Source organism: Planococcus citri, chromosome 3 (genome assembly GCF_950023065.1).
Source record: "Planococcus citri chromosome 3, ihPlaCitr1.1, whole genome shotgun sequence".
NCBI classification, from domain to species: Eukaryota; Metazoa; Arthropoda; class Insecta; order Hemiptera; family Pseudococcidae; genus Planococcus; species Planococcus citri.
Window position 1 is genome coordinate 24,162,675 of NC_088679.1, and position 20,096 is coordinate 24,182,770.

Below are 20,096 nucleotides of genomic sequence, written 5' to 3' on the forward strand. Positions count from 1 at the left end.
TTAAAAGTAGAAGCATTGACATTTTTTGGTCTCGAGAAGTCATGATTTTTTTTTTAAATCTTAAAATCTCAAGATTTCGAGATTTTATGAACCTCATCATAATGTCGACATTTTCGAGTCTCGAGACGTAATTTTTTTTTGTTAATTTTGATGAGCTTGAATTTTATTAATCTAGAAATCTTGAACTCTTGTGGCTAGAGATTTTGAAGTTTCATTGATCTCATGATTTTGAAATTTGTCAGCCTCCAGGTTTCAAGATTTTTTGAGTTTTTTTTTCATCTCAAAATTGTGAGATTTTTTCATGTTTCGAGAATTGAAATTTCTTTGATCTCAAGAAGTGGGATTTTTTTCAAAATCTTTTATGATGTACTTGAAGTTTTCAAAATTTTTTCGTTATCATTGATCAATTTCAAGAATCAAAATCTCTTTGATCTGGATTTTTTTGTTCATTTTTCAAAGTTTTGGCCTCCAGACTTTGAGATTTTGAGGAGTTTTTTGATTTCAAAATTTCAATATTTTATTAATCAATAGTCGAGTTTTTTGGTTTCAAGAAACAAAAATTTTCTTTGATTTCAAAATCTCAATGTTTTTCTTATTTCGAGGTTTTGAGATTTTATTGATCTATTTATAGAATTTTGATCTTTGATCTTGAACAGTGGAGATTTTTTTTCATCTTGAAATTCTGAGGTTTGATTTAAGATGATAAAATTTTTAATTTTTCTGTCTGTAAGCTTTGATATTTTCTCAATTTTGAAGTTTTATTGATCTAATTTGATAGTTTTTTTATATCAAAACCTGGAGATTTTTTTCAATTCCAAGATTTCAAGAATCTTTTTTTTCATCTCTGGTTTTCAAGTTTTCTCTGTGAAGAAATTTTTAAAAATTTTCTGTCTCCAGGCTTTGAATTAAGAAGAAATTTTTTTGATCTATTTTAAAAATTATGATTTTTTTCGATTTTTTTTTTAAATGAGTTTTTTTCAATCTTGAAGGTTTTTTGCGTCAAAATTGAATGTGATCATCGTTTTTCTTATTCTCTCATAAAAAGGTGCTTTGAATGGTTTTAACACACATATTGTACGACGATGGATGAAAAATATGACTTTGTGGAATTTAATTATTACCGGGCCTCAAAATTGACGGAAGGAGCAGGGTATCTCTCTTTTTTTAGCTCTCCCAATGATTCCCAAAATGACTGTTCTCACTGTTGAAGTCTGAAATGAAAGTGTATTCCCATAATTATTTCTAATTTTGGACCCAGAAACGGAAAAGATTGTTGGGAGGTGGTCGAAACCCCCAATATTCAGACAAAAAATTGATACAGATTGAGTGACATTGAAACAGAAATTCAGATGAAGTGAACCTCTGAAAATAATTTCAAACTCATGCTTTGATACCCTTGAAAATGGTATTCATTTGCCCCTGCAATTTAGCTCTTTCTAATGATTCCAAAAATGACTGTTCTCACTGTTGAAGTCTGAAAGTAAAGTGTATTTCCATAATTATTAATTCTAATTTTGCACCCAGAAACGGAAAACATTGTTGGGAGGTGGTCGAAGCCCCTAATATTCATACAAAAAATTGATACAGATTGAGTTTACCTATTCAAGATTTTTGGGTCAAGCCAACTTTTTCAACAAATCATGTGGAAGTTTGATTCTGTTCTCATAATAGAGTTCAAACATTTTTCAAAAATTTCAAAAATCTGGCTTATTCAAGAATTTTCTTAGTTTGTAATTGGAATAAGGCTTATTAGGGGTATGATGGTCTCGTGCAGACTAATGAGGGTAAGGAGGATATATGCCCCCAAAATTTCAAAAATTGATATTTCAGTCATTTTTGCCCCTTTTTTTTATCGTATTGCTTTTTGTGACATTGAAACAGAAATTCAGATGAAGTGAACCTCTGAAAATAATTTCAAACTCATGCTTTGATACCCTTGAAAATGGGATTCATTTACCCCTGCAATTTTTTTTTCAACGAAAATTTACCTAATTGAAATAATGTTTCCATTAAACGATTGCTGATATGATTGTGTTCTTGTGAAACTCTGAAAATAATTTCCAACTCATACTTTGATACCCTTGGAAATGGAATTCATTTGCCCCAGTATTTTTTTTTTTTTTTTAACGAAAATTCACCTATGGAAAAAATATTTCCATTTAAACGATTGATATGAGTTCCTAATCTGAAGATATTCGAGACTTCAAGGATCTGCAGTTTTGGTTAATAGATCAGTAGAATCCTATTTCATTCATTTTCAAACATCGTATTTTCACATGGCATTTTTCAACAGGGAAGTACATCTCGAATGGTGCAATGCGATGCTCGAAAGTTTTTATCCATTTTTTTGTACGAAATTGTAAAAAAAAACTCTTAATTATGCCATTAGTTTCAAATTTCCCCACACAGATTCATACAATGGTTCAAACAGGTTTTTTTTACAACACGTAAATAATTTTCCCGATAAGTTGAGACTAACTGAACACGAATGTAACACCAATTATATTCGAATAGAGAACACGAGATTTACTTTAAAAACATTACACTCTCGCATCCTCTCTCTTTCTCTCTCTTCGTTAGCAATATCAATTAAAAATTGTTTCAGTGTCGATGGCTTCATCGACTACTCCTTTCACAATCTATTACCGCGTGCGTTTGTTTTCACGATGAAAATAAATAAAAAGAGGTAAAAACCGTGTAGGCAGGAACGGCTATATACAGCAAAGAGAGAGAGGTACTCACATCTACAGGTACTCACTCGAAACAAATAGAAGCAATTTTTTTCGATTGAAAATGCGCTTTTCGTAACCACCTTTTCAATTGAATTTCATCGCTCGAAGAGAAAACTACCCAGAACCATATTCCCTTTTACTCTATACATACGAATACACCATACATCCATACATACAATCAATACGACGTAAAAGGGAAATATGATAAGGCATTTTACTCGTCGAGCCTATATACCTACTCTACGTTGTGTTGTGTGTGAGACGAATGGAAGACAGACAGCGAAACACACTCCGAGAGAGAGAAAAACACGGTAAAAATCTCAAAAAGCAAAAACTATTTACGAGGCAAAGCAGCAACGGCGAAAAAAAAAGACGAGAAAAACCTCAAACGACAATATAAATTCGTTTTTACACAATCGAATTCTCGCACACAGACGGAGTGCTTTGCTGTAGGCTTCGTATAGAAAAAAAAAAGGCGAATCAAAACGGCTCCAGTTGTATTCGTCAATGAGTCAATCTGTCGACTGAAACAGAACTCGGCGCGGTGGTAATTTTTATCGCTAAAGTTACTCTAAAAACCGGAGAAATTCGAACCGCAGTTAAAAATATTAAAACTATTAAATCCCCGGTAACCTTAACCTATGGATGTTGCTCTTTTTTTTTCCTTTCTCTCTCTCTTTTTACGTCGTTACGAGTATATCCTCTTCATTTCCTAAGTTCAGAGACGTACGGTAAGCGAGTATATACTTATACGTAGAGCTGTACGAGTATAGAAACCATTCGCAATTAGATTTAAACATTATCTTTACGATGGTGAAAAACTTTCCGTATAGTTTTTCGTACTACGAGTAGTATAGTTATTGTATTATCGAAGAAATCTGCGGAATTTTAAACATCGTCTGCGGTTCTTTACACGACACACGCCGTAATACTACGTATGATGTATCGCGAACCACGTTCCATAGTACGTAGAATACCGTTGGGGGATCATCAAAATACGTATAATATTCGCCGAATTGCGAAACTTACTCGTAATAATTTCACTTGAAATAATTTATTTAATATAAATTAACTATGTTTTCGTCGTCGTTACTCACTTCACTCGTGTATTCCTCACCTTATCCTCGAAATATGAAAAATGGCTACCTACTTATTATTATTCCTCCTACTCCTCGAGGCTCGAAAAGAGTGTAAGTCTTATAGTTAGAGGTCGATTACACGTATTTTTTCGCTTAGCCAATTATACAATAGTATTAAAAATATACATCCCACTGTTGGTTTGTGTTTTTGATCCGAGGCACGCCTGTATATATCTATCTACGTATGTACGTGTTACGAAGCTCGCAACAACTCAAAAATCCACAATGGCGAACGGTTGGTTGCCAAAAATAACAATACACATCGTGTTCGTATTATTAAATCACCTCCCACAATATATAATTCTTATTTGATGAATTTCACTCGTGTAATTATCCATGGCATAACGTTTAAAACGTATCATTAATCATAAAGCCTGTTTTTTTTTTTTGTCTCTTTCTCTCTTCTTTGCTGGAAAATTGGAACACCCACGTTAAGGTAATGCTTTAATGTGGTGCTGGTATCCTTTATATTATTCTTTTTCTTGTGTTCTTTTTTTTCTCTCTTGAACGAGTGAAAAAAAAGGCATGTATAATGCGAATTTCTCGTAAGCTACGATCTATTAAGGTGGGCTTATTTTGCGATGTTTAATCCACGTATAATTTTACGTAGTTTGAAAGCAGCAGTAAGTAAATGGTGCCTATTTACGTCTCATTTTAAATGAACCTTCAATTAGATGCTCGTGTAGCAAAAAATGTTCAAATCTCGAATTTTTGGAAAAATTGAAAAAACCAAAATTTGATCTAGACCCTCTAGAGGGCTGAAATTTTGCATATTCATTCTTGAGGGTCTGAGAAGACGACTCGATTTTTTCCGACTTCAAAATTCAAATTTTACCTCTCCTTTTGGGGTACCTAAAATGTGAACCCCCCCTCCAGGGGTCCCTCGAGGTTCAAATTTAACAGCGCTCATAATTCGACCATAAAGAACAGATGTACGGATTTTCATTTTCGGCTAAATGTTCAAGAAAAAAATCTCTACGTCAAGATCGAATTTTTGAAAAAAATTGAAAAATCCAAAATTTGATCTAGACTTACTAAAGGGCTGGAATTTTGCACAGCTATTCATGAGGGTCTGAGAAGATGACTTGATTTTTTTCGACTTCAGAATTCAAGTTTTACCCCTCCTTTCGGGGTACCGAAAATGTGAACCCCCCCCCCCCCCCGGGGGTCCCTCGGGGTCCAAATTGAACGAAGCTCATAATTCGACCATGAAGAACAGATGTACCAATTTTCGAATTTTTTGGTCTGTCATTTGAATTTTCGTACTCGGCTAAATATTCAAGAATAAAGTCTCTCAAGTCAAGTTCGAATTTTTGGAAAAATTGATAAAACCAAAATTTGATCTAGACCTCCTAAAGGGCTGAAATTTTGCACAGTCATTCTTAAGGGTGTGAGAAGATGACTTGATTTTTTTCGACTTCAAAATTCAAATTTTACCCCTCCTTTTGGGGTACCGAAAATTGAACGGAGCTCATAATTCAACCATGAAGAACAGATGTAAGTACCAATTTTCAAATTTTTTTGTCCACTATTCGAATTATTTTGTACTCCGCTAAATATTATTGAAAAAAAAAGTTTCTAAGTCGAGGTCGAATTTTTGGAAAAATTGAAAAAAAATTGATCTAGTCCTCCTAAAGAGCTAAAATTTTGCACATTCATTCTTGAGGGTCTGACAAGACGCACAGTGGGCCGTAAGCACCCTCAAAACGCCTGTATTTCAAAAACTTACAAATAACCCCAAAACAATGGTACAATGATATCCTCCCTTATGTTTTTGGGGTCGCAGAATACGAATTTGACAATATTTTTCTGTACCGGTGAGGGGGTGAGGGGGTGACAAGTTCAAAATTTGACAGTAAGGATGTGTGATATATCGAAATGTATGTTTTTGAGGGTGTAGATCACGAATCTGACAAAAAAATTTCGTAAAGGTGAGGAGTGAAGGGGTAAAAACGGTGAATAATTCAAAATTTGACTATAATCATGTGTGATATGTCGAACTCGATTTTAGTTCTTATAAAGTTATTATAGAGGTATGTAATTTTCTGTTGCATAAATTGGAATAGAACAAATTTTTGCACGTAGATGCGCGTTGATTGCCATTTTTGCCCCAAAGTGCCCCGGTGACCTCCACAGTCAACTCGTATATTGAAAAATTTAAGTGAATTTCGTTGAAAAGTTACAAATTTTCTTTTACTGAGACCTTAACGGCTCCCCAACAGAAAATTCTTCATCTACCACCCTTCATCGTTTTTACCCCCGCCACCTCCTTCCACCATTCACCCCTACGAAAAAAATATTGTCAAATTCGTGATCTACACCCTCAAAAACCTACATTTCGACATATCACACATAATTATGGTCAAATTTTGAATTTTTCACCCCCTTCATCCCCCACTACTCACCCCCTACGAATAAAAATATTGATAAATTCGTGATCTACCACCTCGAAAACATACGTTTCGACATATCGCACATCATTATAGTCAAATTTTGAATTTTTCACCGTTTTAACCCTTTCACCCCTTACGAAAAAATATTGTCAAACTCATATTCTGCGACCCCAAAAACATAAGAGAGGATAATATCATTGTACCATTGTTTTAGGGTTCATTGTAAGTTTTTGAATTACAGGCGTTTCGAGGGTGCTCACAGTCCACTGTGAGACGACTCGATTTTTTTGGGTACCGAAAATTTTAACCCCCCCCCCCCATCCAGGAGCTTCCCCTCGAGGTCCAAAAATGTTCACAATCTCTGGGCTCGTCAGTCATACATATAAGTATGCCCAAGATGGAACTTGCCTCAAATTAACTTTTTTGAAATGTAACCTTATTGCTGTGAAGATGTGACATAATACTCGTATCTTTTTTTTTTTTCCGGGTACCCCAGTCCGGACTAACCCAGTGGGGGAAGTATATTGTCATTATTGGGTCACAACTTAGTTATCTACCGTATGGGACTTTATAATTAAGTGGTAACATCTTAAATAATAAATGACAATCAACAACGTGTAATTGTATCTGAGATCACATCAATGAGGTGAAAATGCTTAGTAACCCGGGAAAAAATGTTTAGATCAAATTTGATCAAATACAGGTGATCTAATTTGATCAAAAAAATGTCTCTATCAAAATAGATCAAAGTCGTTCAGTTTCTATCAAAGTTGATATAATTATATCCATTTTGATCGAGACATTTTTTCGATCAAATTAGATCACCAGTATCAACTTTGATCAAGATTGATCAAATGTAATGCACTTTTTTTCAAAAATAGCCATATTTAACCAGTAAAATTGCTCAAATTACTCCAAAAATGTATGATTTGCTTAAAATGAGATGTTGGTTGTAAAATATTTTCAAAAAGCAGGTAAAAAATTTTTAAAAAATGCGCCCAAGCTGGGATCGATCTCGAGACCTCTCACATCCTAGTCCATCTCCTTAACCATTCAGCCACCCCGTTCCTTGTGAGTGAAGGGATAATGGGAGTATATATTCCCCTTCCATGGGTCTGGACTTAGAAAAAAATCGCCTACTTACTCATAAACATGAGCATATTTCAATCATTTTCAAAGATTTGCTTAATCCATCAAGCTCAGATCAGTTTTTCGAATGTAAATATGCATTTTTATAAACGCTAAATGTGATCGTAATTTTTTTGAAAAAAAAAATGAAATTAACAATTTTTGAAAACTGTATCAGATAGGTACTTACGCATGATTATTGGGCATGGCGCATGAATGCACAACCTACACTCATATTTGATATAAAATAATTTGTTTTCAATTTTCTTTCTGTGAAAATTAATTTGGAGAGAAAATTTTTTGATCAAAGATGATCAATTTAGATTAAAATCTTTACGTAGTTTGATCAAATTCGATCAATATTAATAAAAAATTTAGCATACTTTGACGAAATTTTATCGAATTAGATCAAGTTGTATCAGTTGCAGGCAATGGTTTCAGTGTTATTTAATCTAACTTGATAAAGTTGGTTGAAACAGTTTACCACATTTGATATAATTTGATAAACTTAAGTAAAACATGATTAGAGACGGTTTGAAGTTGTATGCAATTTGGGAGGGTGTATCACGTCATTTTTTCAACAAAAAATTGTAATTTTGTTGAGATTAATTGAACTTAGAAGGTGCTGTGTCAAAAAAATTTGAAAAGCTAGTGAATCGGTTTCAAAAAAATGAAAAATTTAAATTTTTCATGTGCCAATTAAGTATTAAAAATGAGTATCTACCTATTTCTAGGATTTTTCTGTTGGTTTTCAATTTTCATATTTTAAAAATTTTTGAAAGTAGTAGTTTGAATGGTCTGAGCAAACTATGAGCGAAGTGAAGGCAAAAGTTTTGGAAAACGTGTGATTTGAAAAGTAAAACAACGTCAACTTTAATGAAAGGATTTGGTTTTTCTGATCTTGAAATTTTTCAAATTTAATCATGTTTTTCTGGAAATTGTGATTCTGGAAAACTTTTTGCTGGAAAAGTACATAGAACAACATCAATTTCAATGTAAGAATTCAATTTTTTTATCTCAACTTTTTAAAAATTGTATTAATAGTTTCTTAAAAATTCAAAGTATGAAGAAGAGCTGAAGAGAACCGTGAAGGCAAAAGCTTTCCAAAAAAAAATGAGAATTTTAAGGATATAGATTGGTGATTTTGTCGTTAAATTAGAGGTACATAAAACATTTTGCCACCAAATTAACAATTTTGTTTTTAGTTTTTCAAAAATTTTCTAGTATTTGCCGATATTATTTGCCATCAGTTTACCATTTTGCTGTTCTTGCCAATAATTCCAAACATTGTAGGAGTGTTACACTGCCCAAACCCCCTCTGAAAACCATCCCTGACATGATTGATGTAATGATATCACTTTTGATCTAAATTGATCAAAAAACAATGAGAGCGGTGTATCTTTTTTGATGTGACCTAATCTAGGTTTCCCAAATTTCATAACATTTGATCAAACTTGATAAAGTTGGTCAAATCAGTTATGTCATATTTGATATAAATTGATCAAAAAACACTAGGACCACACTTATCTTTCTCGATACAATTTGATATATGTTAATAAAATTTCATAACATTTGATCTAACTTGATAAGGTTGGTTGAAACAGTTATATCGAACTAGATCTAAATTGATCAAATTAGGTAAGTCATAATGTCAAACTTGATCTAAATTGATCAAACAAGTGTGAGACCAGTCTATCAACCTTGATATAATTTGATCTAGGTTGATAAACTTTCATGTGACTGTACCAAGATTTGTATCAAAATTGATCAACCTTAATCAAATTGTATCAAGATTTGTATCAAAATTGATCAACTTTTATCGAACTGTATCAAGATTTTTGTCAAAATCGATCTATTTAGATCAAATTTTATCTGAACATTTTTTCCCGGGAATTTTCACCAGGTTGATCCTCGTTAATCAACAGATGTTGAGACGAAGAATCTCCTGATGATGATGACGTATTTGCACGATGTCTTTTTTTGTCAAAGGTACTCGTACTCGTAGATGACGGAGTTGGAGCTATCTCAGCAAGAATCGATTCAGGTGGATTAACGATAGGAGGAAGAATTTCAGCTGTAGTTAATGAAATTCTTCCTCCTATCGTTAATCCACCTGAATCGATTCTTGCTGAGATAGCCCGCTTCTGATCGATTGAAAAATGAAGGCTATCTGTTTAGGGGTTGGCTATCAATTGTTTGTGAAACCTACTTCAATGCTTTGTCAATCACTCAAGAGTCAAGACTGTAGGAAATACTTCATTTTGTTTGTTCCTTATGAGGAAAGAATTCTGATAAGTCCTTATCATATAATATGAACAATTTAAAAGCATTAGTTACAATAATTTATGAATTTATTACCGACTTTTCGCAAATTATGTTTTGAATATTTTTTTGCAATAATTTGGTGAATTTTTAATTTTTGCGTATCCATCAAACATTTTTTTTTTGGGGGCTAAATTTGACCTTTTTGGTTGTGTTTGCAAATTAAAAACATCATCTAGACGCTTTCGTTGACATACTTTTTGGACTTCATGATGAATTTTCCTTTTCTCAGAAATACTTAAACGTTCATTTTGAGAAATTTTCAATCTTTGATTGTGAGTTTTCAATTTTTCAGGGTCATTTAAACGTTTATTTTGAGATATATTTTTCAATCTATCACAATGAATCTTATGTTGTTGTTCAGGTTTACTTAAACGGTTATTCTGACAATTTTTCAATCTATCACAATGAATTTTTCGTTTTTCAGGATTCCTTAAACGTTTCTTTTGTGACATTTTTAACTTATCATGGCTTTATCGATTAATCTAATACTTTGATAGGAAATCAATTTTTTTCGATGATTTTCCAAGTTTATCTCATTACTTAACCGTTACTTTTCATAGTTTCTCTGTTTTTCTTTAAATTTTTTCAACTCTTTAGCATTTAGCAACCTGTTCTTTCGACTTGATATCGATCGAATCACGTGTATATGCCAATTATTGGAATCACTTGGCCGTTTTTGTTGACAAATTTTATTTTTTTCTGATTTATCAATTTTAGTATCATCTATTGAAATGTCTTTTTTTGATTTTATTTCCTCTAGAGGTTTTTCACGTGAAATAATTTTTTTCTTTTTTTTAGCTAGACGTTTAGCATACTCTGACTGTTTTTTCCCCATTTAAAAAAAATTGAATTTGTAGATCAGGTTTGTCCCAATGGTTGCCTTCCTGAACTCTTCCAGTAAGAGGTGAGCATAGTTTTTTCACATTTGTGGGAGTTACAGAGTAGCCAAGCTGATCCGCCATTTTTTTGCAAAAGCGAATTTTTTATGAGTCAAAAAATACATTTACAAAAATTTTACAAGAGTCCTTTTTTGTGGAAAATGAAAAGGTATGACCAATTACTTATGCAAAAATCTTGAAATTTCATGCAGTTGAACCTGAGAAATTTGAAAAAAAAATGAGAATATTTTTTTTTTTCAATTTTTTTAATATCTTAGGTTCTACTGTATGAAATTTCAAGATTTTTGCATAATTAGTCATATTTTTTCATTTTCCATAAAAAAAGACTCTAGTGAAATTTTTGTAAATGTCTTAGTTTTTGACTTATAAAAAATTCGCTTTCGCAAGAAAATGGCGGACTAGTATACCTCCTGTTATAGTGCCATTGGTGCCCTGAAGAGAACCATCGAGGAACGGTAAAATGAGTAGTGCTACCACTGAGTTGCTTTGTATTTGTTGCTAACATTTGTCAACGATAACAGAAACAATGTTTTGACAGAATTCTTAGGCTTCGGTCAACACAATATATTATCGAACAATATTTTACATACACACATTTGCAACCATACGGGCGATTTTCTCGAAGTTCCTCTCGTTTGTCTCGATAACGAGCCAGTGCTTTTTCTTTAAGTTCATCTTTGTTCAAAAGATAATACTGTCTACCTCTTTGCCTACTTCTTTCTTGTTTTTCTTCTTTTGATAAAACCATTTTGAAAGTACTTAATACTTTTAATTTTGTAACTCAGGAATAAGCCACATTGCCACATAGGTATAGCATTTTTCTACCATCACTACAGTAACTTATTCTTATCGATCCATCGGGTAAAAAAACAAGCATGATTCATGACCTCCCATTATAGACCCAGAATTCATCAAAATTGTTCAAAAAACATTTTCAGCACAATTTTTGAATTTTCTTGAATGAATATATTCATTCAGGTGAAACACCAAGAAAAATGTCAATGGATTTTGACCGAATTCGGTGAAAACCATTCATTTCGATTTCCAAGTCCCTCAGAAAAAAATACTGCCTCAGAAGGTTCCTCTGGAGAGGAGATACAAGTTCTCAGAAGAATGATACATTTTTGAAAGAAATCATGATTTTTTCGCTCTAGCACTTATACCCAAACTGTTTTTGAAAAAAATGACCAGTTCCAAATGGGAGTATTTGAAATTCCGCGTCGACCTAAGCCATTGTCATCTGCAAATCGCTTATTTTGGGGTAAATTAATATTGTATTTTGGAAATATTTTCTTTACGAATGTTTCGCATTAATAACCCCCAAACATCGAAGGTTTAATCGTTGAAACTAAGGGACGTATTTTGAAGTACAGTGGTGGCAATTTTTTGGTCGTTATTGCTAACTTCCATAAATGTTTTCAAGTTTTTGGAATTAGTAGGTAGTAATGGCTGGAAAATTGGCAACACTGTTTTCCAAAATATTCTCCAGTTTTAAGTTGAGAGTGATATTTTTTGATGCTTTGGTATAATTGATGTGTAATACGTATTTGAAAAGAAGGGCCTAGGTCGATGCCGAATTTCAAATATCATCTTCTACAACTAGGCAATTTTCCCCAAAACAGATTCTGGCTGCCAGAGCAAAAAAGCATGTTTTTTTTCAAAAATTGATCTCTGAAGACCCATATCTCCCCTTCATAGGGATCTCCGGAGCTAAAAATTTCTCTGGGTGACTTGGAATTGAACTCAAACTGAAAGTTTTCACTAAATTTGGTTAAAATTTTTCCAACATTTTTTTTTTTGCTGTCCACCCCAGTCTGTTTCCTTTTCCTTTGAAGTTTCTCGCACGAAGGACATTTTCCATGCATGAGAATTTCTTCAAGTTCCTCAATGCAGTGAATATTTTTTAATTTTTAATTTTTGGACGTGGAAACTACGATGATCTTGATAGAAAAGGTGGAAGTGAATTAATGGTACATATAGACCTCGAAAGGACTTATGCTTTGATCCTTGAGAACGCTGATTTTAATCAATTGTGATAATTCTTGAGAAGCAACGAATGCAAAAAATTGATCAATTTTTTTTACGGAGGGGTTTTTGGACTTGATGAAGTCTGGAAAAAGGCATGCCCAAATAACCTCAACAGGACTTGAGAAAAACTTGAAATTAATTTTATTAGGTCAATCTTAACCCCCTACTTTTCTTTTCACCAGATACAGCTTAAAATTTAAAAAATTTGAAAATGTTCAGAACGTTTCGAAATTTTTGGCTCAAAATGATCTTTTTATTGTCCATTTATCGCGTATAAAATCAAACTTATTCGTTTAATTTTGATTGTATTAAGAGTATCATCCTACGGAGATGATCTCACAATCAAATATTTAAGAGCGAGATACTCTTCAAAGTAAACCTTTAGTTTTTTTATGGTTTAAACGTTATGCTATGGAAGTACTGAAGATATCAAAGACCATTTCAGCCAAAAAATTTTGAGTGTTGAATTTTTTTTCCAACATTTTAAACTTAGAACTGCCAGGGAGGCTAAACATTGACCTGAAAATTTGAATTTCTATCTGCAGTCTTGTTAAGGTTAATTGGTCATAATGTGTCATTGAAATACCTCAGAAAGAAACTCGAATCTTTCACATTTATTTTCAATAATTATTGCATAACATACACGTAAATGTATGTACCTATCTCCATGTTTGCCCTCATCTAGTTTTTTCAATACCTAAAATACGTTCTCTAAATTTGAGAAATGTATAGATATCGAATTGGTCATCGGTTCGTTTTGCCTTTGCTTCGTTCGAAAAAAATTCTCATCTCGGACACCCATACACGATAGGGAAACGGTACCGAAGTTCGGTCGTCAAATTGATATATCCGGTCGATTTAGGTCGTGGACCTGCAGATAGAGGATTTTTTAATTAAATCGTCACCGGCATCGGCATCAAGACCAAAGCATCCGTAGGAAACGGGCCAAAGGTAATAAATCAGTTGGACGAGTTCATACTCTTGAAACGGATAAAAGGTGGGAAAAGAAAAACACAATCTTTACGTACTAGGCCTAGGTTCCCATTTCTCTCTTATATCTACCAATTTACCTATACCTAGCAGTACATTGTGTATAGTATAGACTTTTTAAAAACGCACGTATAAATTTCCAACCTTTTCGACGATGTTTTTATAAGGCAGCTTTAGCGTAACAAAATAGCAATTCTCGACGCCCTCGGAGAAAAAAAAATACACAGGCATCGAATTAAAATTCACACCTCAACGCTAATGATTTTCAGATATATAGTACGAAGGTGTTTCGGCCAAGTTTTTTTTTTTATTTTCTCCTTCGTAAGCTGTAATATATGGACTATAAATTCACGAATCGGTGTTTTCATTAAGATAAGCAGAAAATTACTCTCGAGAAAAAAAAAGAGTTGCGAAGCAACGCGCGAAAAGAAATTGTTGATATTTTTCGTTATACTCAAACAAATGTTTTTCAATTTTGGTACGATTGGCGGAGCGATGTGCTTTTTCGCTGCTAGCTGCGAGCTGCTGCCTTTTTCTACGCAGATTCTTTAAAATAGTTTCACCCTTTCTGGAATTCAATTTGTCAGAGATAACCCATCTTAAAGGGCGCTGATCCTGATTTATCCTTTTTTTCTCCACTTGGTGTAAAACTTTCACGATGATCCGCTAGCTTTATTTTTTCCTTTTTAATAGGATTTTTATCTGGTTTTTGGCAATTACCAAACATCACTGCTTATTGAATTTCTTCGTCGTTTCTCCAAATTCGAATTTACCAAGGTGTTGATGACGAATTACACGAGATGGTTGAATTTATTTTGCATCGAGTGTTATTTATATTTAAAGGTGTTGAAGTGTGTGTGCGATTCGTGACAATGCACGTGGTTTGTCATCTCGAATGTGGGATTTGGAATTTTTTTTTTGTTGGATTGATATGAAGTTTATTGAATTAGGACGTATCAATCACCTCTCTCGGGTTTTGCTTTTGAACTTGTGAATTTTGAAATAATTTTTTGTAACTCGATCTCGTTTTTAGGATCATTCTGATGCTTCGGAGGCGAAAAAACTATTATTTTTTTGTTGATGATGCAGACGATTGCAAGTTTTAAAATTATTTTTGCTCATAATAAGTACATAATTATGTGAGCGAATAGTCCGAGTAAAATGGAAAAAAAGTTTATACTGCAAAGATAAACAGGCATTTGAAATTTTCATTTGGCAGGTATTTTGAAAATTTTCAAAACTCCCCCCCCTAACGAAAAAGGAATTCAACGAACAGGGCGATTAATTTCTAATCGCTTCAAAAACGAACCTTTTCCGTAACTCAATTTATTTATCAATGAAAACAATAACAAATACTTTGGATTACAACAGATAACGGACATCGTAGCCAACTATAACTGAATTCTATAAAGTTTAAATACAACGAAAACATAGCCAAATAATAATAATCGCGAATCCGCGACACCCCCCCTTGCCAGCAAAAATGGTACGGATTTCTATTTTGTTCCATTTTGATTGTTTAATGATCTCTATCAATATGCAAATAAAAATAAATTGAAAAACTGGTAACCCTTCGTGCAAATGCTGGGTAATTTGGCAGGTAATGATCCATTTTGCTTAATTACAATGCAAAAGAAGACGTTTAAATTTTGAATTTGCGTTTTTCAACTACCTATTCGAAGACCTTCTTCTTTTTTTTGCTTTTTACGAGTCATCGCTAGTATCGGCATCGCTTGCCTGCGGTCTTTGCTCCGTCTGTATCGGCGCTCGTTCGATTCGTCTGCATCGATCCAGTGCTGCGTTCACAAACGGCGTTGGGTGATCTGGAACTTCTCGCTTCGGCTTTTTGACTGCAACGTTTAGTTGTGTTGAGTGAGCCAAAAAATGAGAAAAATCAAAATTTTATTCAACAAACCTGGGAAGCTGCAATTTGTTATATTCTATTTTCGACGACCCCCCCCCCTCCCCCTCCTTGCGCCTGATCGATTCGAAACAGTTTCGAAGTGTTTTTAGATTTTTGAAAACTGAAATTTCTTGCAAAAAAATATACGAAATGGAGTTGAAAAGCTGAAATTTATTCTGTAGGTACTTCAATTTTAACATGCTGGGTTAACTGGAACTGGTTTTGAGTCGTTTTGAACTCCTTTGTGATATTTTGGTGATCCAGTCCCCCACCCCAAAAAAAAAAAAACTCCACAAATTCTGTCCAAATCAACTTCAGCTTGTATGAGTTGAATTGGCATTTGCTATAGGGACCCACTTATCTTTTTTTTAAAATCTGTGTCTGCTGGTTCGAAACTATATTTTTGTCCAGTGATTTAGTAATCCTAATTTGGAAAATTGGACGTTCCTCTGAATTTGAACAGATTTTATGGTGTTTCATTGGAAAATTTGAATTCCCAAAATGTCACTGGAGGCTCCAGAAAGAGCTTGAAACTAGCTTCAGTCGACTTCAAGCATGTTGAAATCATTGATGTATTGAGTAAATTTCAGCTCCCAACTTCATTTATTGAAATTTCGTGCAAATTTTCATTTTTCAAAAATCTTCTGGAGGCTCCAGAACTGCTCGAAACGTTCGAAACGGTTTCCAATCGTTTTTTGGTGGGGGTGGGGGGAAATTATGCATAACAGAATTGATACCAAATTTCAGCTTTCTAGGTCAGTAGGTCAATTTGGTAAAAAGATTTTTTATCATTTTTGGGCTAAATTTAATTTATAAAAATGCACCACGAACTAAAAATATGCGTCAAGACTTATTTATCTACATAATATACGTAATTACCGATATTACGAGTTCGATCATGTATTCGCCAATAACTCACTTGAACCACTGTCGCTTGGTGATGTGGTTTTTCATGCTCTTTTGATTCAGCTTTGTCTGGTTCAAAAAAATTTTCTGCCAGTTGGGATACCATAACATATGTTCATTTCGGTCTGCGGTTCTCTTTTATGAGCAAGCCCACTCCCTTCTCCCAATAATTATCAATATTTTTCGAATTATTGATCGGCAGAGATGGGCTTATTTTCATCTGGTTTGAAATATATTTTTCACGATGATGGGCTTTTCGTCTTTGATGTAACTTGATGGCTTAGCAGTTTTCTTTGGTTTAGGAAATCCTCCAGATAAGACATCTTCAAGTTCGACCATCATCTCCGCCTTTTTTCTTGGCGTTTTCATGTATATTATTTTTACTAGGCCTAGGTTAGGCATTATAATGAAATTCAAGGCAGTTGCTGTTGACGACTGGGCAGTCTAAAGCCAGCAGAATCGATCGAAAATTTATTTATTTATGGATATGATTCATAAAACAGAACAAGAAGCTCTCATCTTGAGTTTTTGGGGGTTGGAGGACTCCTCAAGTTCGTTTTAAGAGCCTCGAAATGAGCCTTCGAGTTATTTAACTGACTTCTACAGTGGTTCATTTTCGCTGAAAATGGTACTATTTCGAACGTTTTTAGTTTTTTTTTCTAGCTTATTTTGAAGGTCCTTTTGATCTCTTTTTTTTTGGTGGAAATAACTCTTCAGGTTTTTCTCTTGGTTTAGTTCAAGGTTTTTGTTTTTCTATTTTCTTCTTCACACTCCTGGCTGATCCGACTGAATTTCATATTCCTGTATGTACCTTCTGAATTGATTTGTTTTTCTCGTGAGATTTTTAAGGATACAATTGCGAGACCATTTGCAGACTCGACCTACGATTATATAAGTACCTGTTGTACATTGTGTTTTGAAATTCATCATCTCGATTTTTTTACGAAGTTCTCATGGAAACCACGAACACCTTTCGTACCCGTAATCACAGAACAGTTTATTGGAAAAGATAAGATGCCTATACAAATACGTGATGTTTCTTGCTTTTTGAGGATATCATAGCTATAGTGTGTTTTCTTATCTCAGAATTCCCATAGCTTCTCGCGTATGTTTCGTTGCACTCGCTTTATCGTGATGATGAAAGGTTCTTTTTTCGACCAGTGATGAGATCATCATTCAGTATACAAGTTCATTTGCGGTGTTCAACGGAATTATTATCTTTTGTTAACGCTAGTTCCCCTCAAACCTATTGAAAAGCTTCGTAAAATTCATCTCCTGGGAAGCCATTCGGAATAATGTTTTTTACTCAGTTTTCTCTCGTCTTCAGCGATGGTGGTGATTTAAAATCATACGATTAGATTTAGATTTTTCGTTCAGTTCGCTATTTTTCGTTGCCTTTCCACTTCGTGTGTCACTTCGCGGTTTTTCTTTTAACGTTTCTAATTTGTTTTCGGTGTTGATTTACAGTGCGAATTCAAGACTTCGTATTTCGTAATAATTTGAGACTTCGTGCTTCGTGGAGATGAATTTTTCAATCCGTATTTCATAACAATTTGAGACTTCGTGCTTCATGGAGATGAATTCTTGAACCCGTATTTCATAACAATTTGAGATTTCGTGCTTCCTGGAGATGAAACTTTCAATCTGGGTGAGTTTGAATATTTTTATCAATATTTTTCTAGTGTTTTTTTGCAGGGATTTCGATTTCAAGGATATTGATGAGAAATATTACGAGTTGCTAATTGTTATGTAATTTGTGGCGAAATGGCATTGATTTGATGCAGAACAATGTGGAAATCAAAGAGGAAAAAATTGGCAGTTTTAGGGACAAGCGATGAAAAATTTTCAAAACGAGACTGATTTGTTGAAATAATTTTTTCCCTACGAATTTCTGATTTTTCGATGATTTTTATGGACTAAGGGGCTGTGAATCAGCGCGAGACATTCGAAAACTGTGAATTCTACCCACTTGAACGTAAGCTATGGCAACCCCAATTATTAATTCCTGAAAAATGAAAATTCGACCATTTTTTTTCTAGATATCCTATTCATGTAAAATTCATTTTCATCGTGTCTTCCAATTTGGTCATTAAACAATAACACTTCATCTTCATGCTAAAGTCTTGAGACTCGAAGTTTACTATTTTTGGTGGAACGATTCGTTCAAAATACCGAATACCCTCCCCAATCGTCATTTACGATCACCATATTCTCAAAGCAAATCGCCCAGAAGAAGGAAAAAAACATCTTCGGAAGAACTTTCTCGCTCATCCCCATTTCTTTTATGAAACTTGAAAAAACACACTTAACGGTTCTAATGAAGTTTAAAAGTGGTATAAAATAATACCTAAATATTCTTTATTATATTTACAAAAGAAAAGTTGTTTGCTTTTCGATTGTAGCACTATAATGAAAGTTGAAAACCCTATAGAAAAGTAACGAGTATAAAAATTGATCCCAAGAGTGAATTTCGATATCATTTATACTCGCCAAGTCCATGTACGAGTACGTTTGTTTATTTTTTTTCTTCGAAAGAACGAATGCCTGTGCGCGAGTATGCGACGACGAGGGTGCACGTGATACAGAAGAAAAAAAGGGGGAAACAAAAAAAAAACTACGTGTTTAGATATTGGCAATATGTGTTGCGTATTTGTTTGAATAAACTTCGCACCGGCTGCCTTAAATTTTGAATATTGTTCGCAGAAACATATACTTACTGCTTGCGCTCTGTAGAATGAGCAGAAAATAGTCGGAAGATGTTGTTACACATTTTCGAAGATCTTCTTTTAAAACTTTACGTTTTTTTTCTACATCTTTTGAACGTTACACGATTCGGCGCTTTGAAAGGTGTTACGTATGCGTGAAAAACTCTTCAACTTTATAGTTATACGAGTACTATGTGTAGATGTACGCGTGTTGAACAGAAATCGTGTAGATACACGATTCGATGTATTCTTAATGTATTTTCTATTTTAAATGTATTTCAACTGTGTATAAATTGCCCAATTCCAACGAATTCTTCGGTCTAATTGTTTATGACCGGAAGTTAGAAATGGATACGTTTGATTTTTGCATGATTTACTGGCAGGAATTTTCGAGCTCGTTTTCATTCTACGTTCTCTTTCATTTTACAAATACCTCAATTTGAACGGTTTCTTTGAATGGATATGTAGATAAGTGAAATGGGTAACTGGAGTATTCGAATTATTTGATGAAAAACGCGATAGAAGATTTTTCGAATGAGTGTTTCTCTTTGTGAGTTTTTGTGTGAAGTGAAGGTCAATTTCGTCTGTTTTTTTATTTCATTCTTGACTTTGCATCGAGTTTATGAAAAATATGGTGTGCTTTTATTTGGAAACTGTAGCTCTCTCTCTCTGTGAGGGTCACTTTTCGAGTTCAGGGCGAAATTTTTACTTGTTAGAAAGAAATGCTTCATTAAATAGACGATAATTGAGCTAAAATTTCTCGATTGGGGCAAAAATTTCCATTTTGAGGTAAAAATGGAAATGATTTCAGTTCAGTACGAAATTTCATCCATTGCTAGCGAATATTTCAATATTTTGAATAAATGGGTGTGGGATGAGGTAAAAATACTAAAAATTTGAAAATTTGAATTTTTTCATTTGCAAGCATTTATTGTTACTTGGCTGTTT

General features: G+C 33.7%; 1 protein-coding gene and 1 long non-coding RNA gene across 3 annotated transcripts in view; one reads left to right on the plus strand and one right to left on the minus strand.

Moving 5' to 3' along the window:
• Nucleotides 1-20,096, minus strand: part of LOC135839312 (uncharacterized) — a 226,154-nt gene that overhangs the window by 174,083 nt on the left and 31,975 nt on the right. The gene's annotated exons all lie outside the window — the stretch shown is intronic.
• Nucleotides 1-20,096, plus strand: part of LOC135839316 (uncharacterized) — a 143,261-nt gene that overhangs the window by 1,846 nt on the left and 121,319 nt on the right. Inside the window, exon 2 of the long non-coding RNA XR_010557573.1 lies at nt 17,911-18,091. This is a non-coding gene — a long non-coding RNA (uncharacterized LOC135839316). The remainder of the gene's footprint in view (nt 1-17,910; nt 18,092-20,096) is intronic.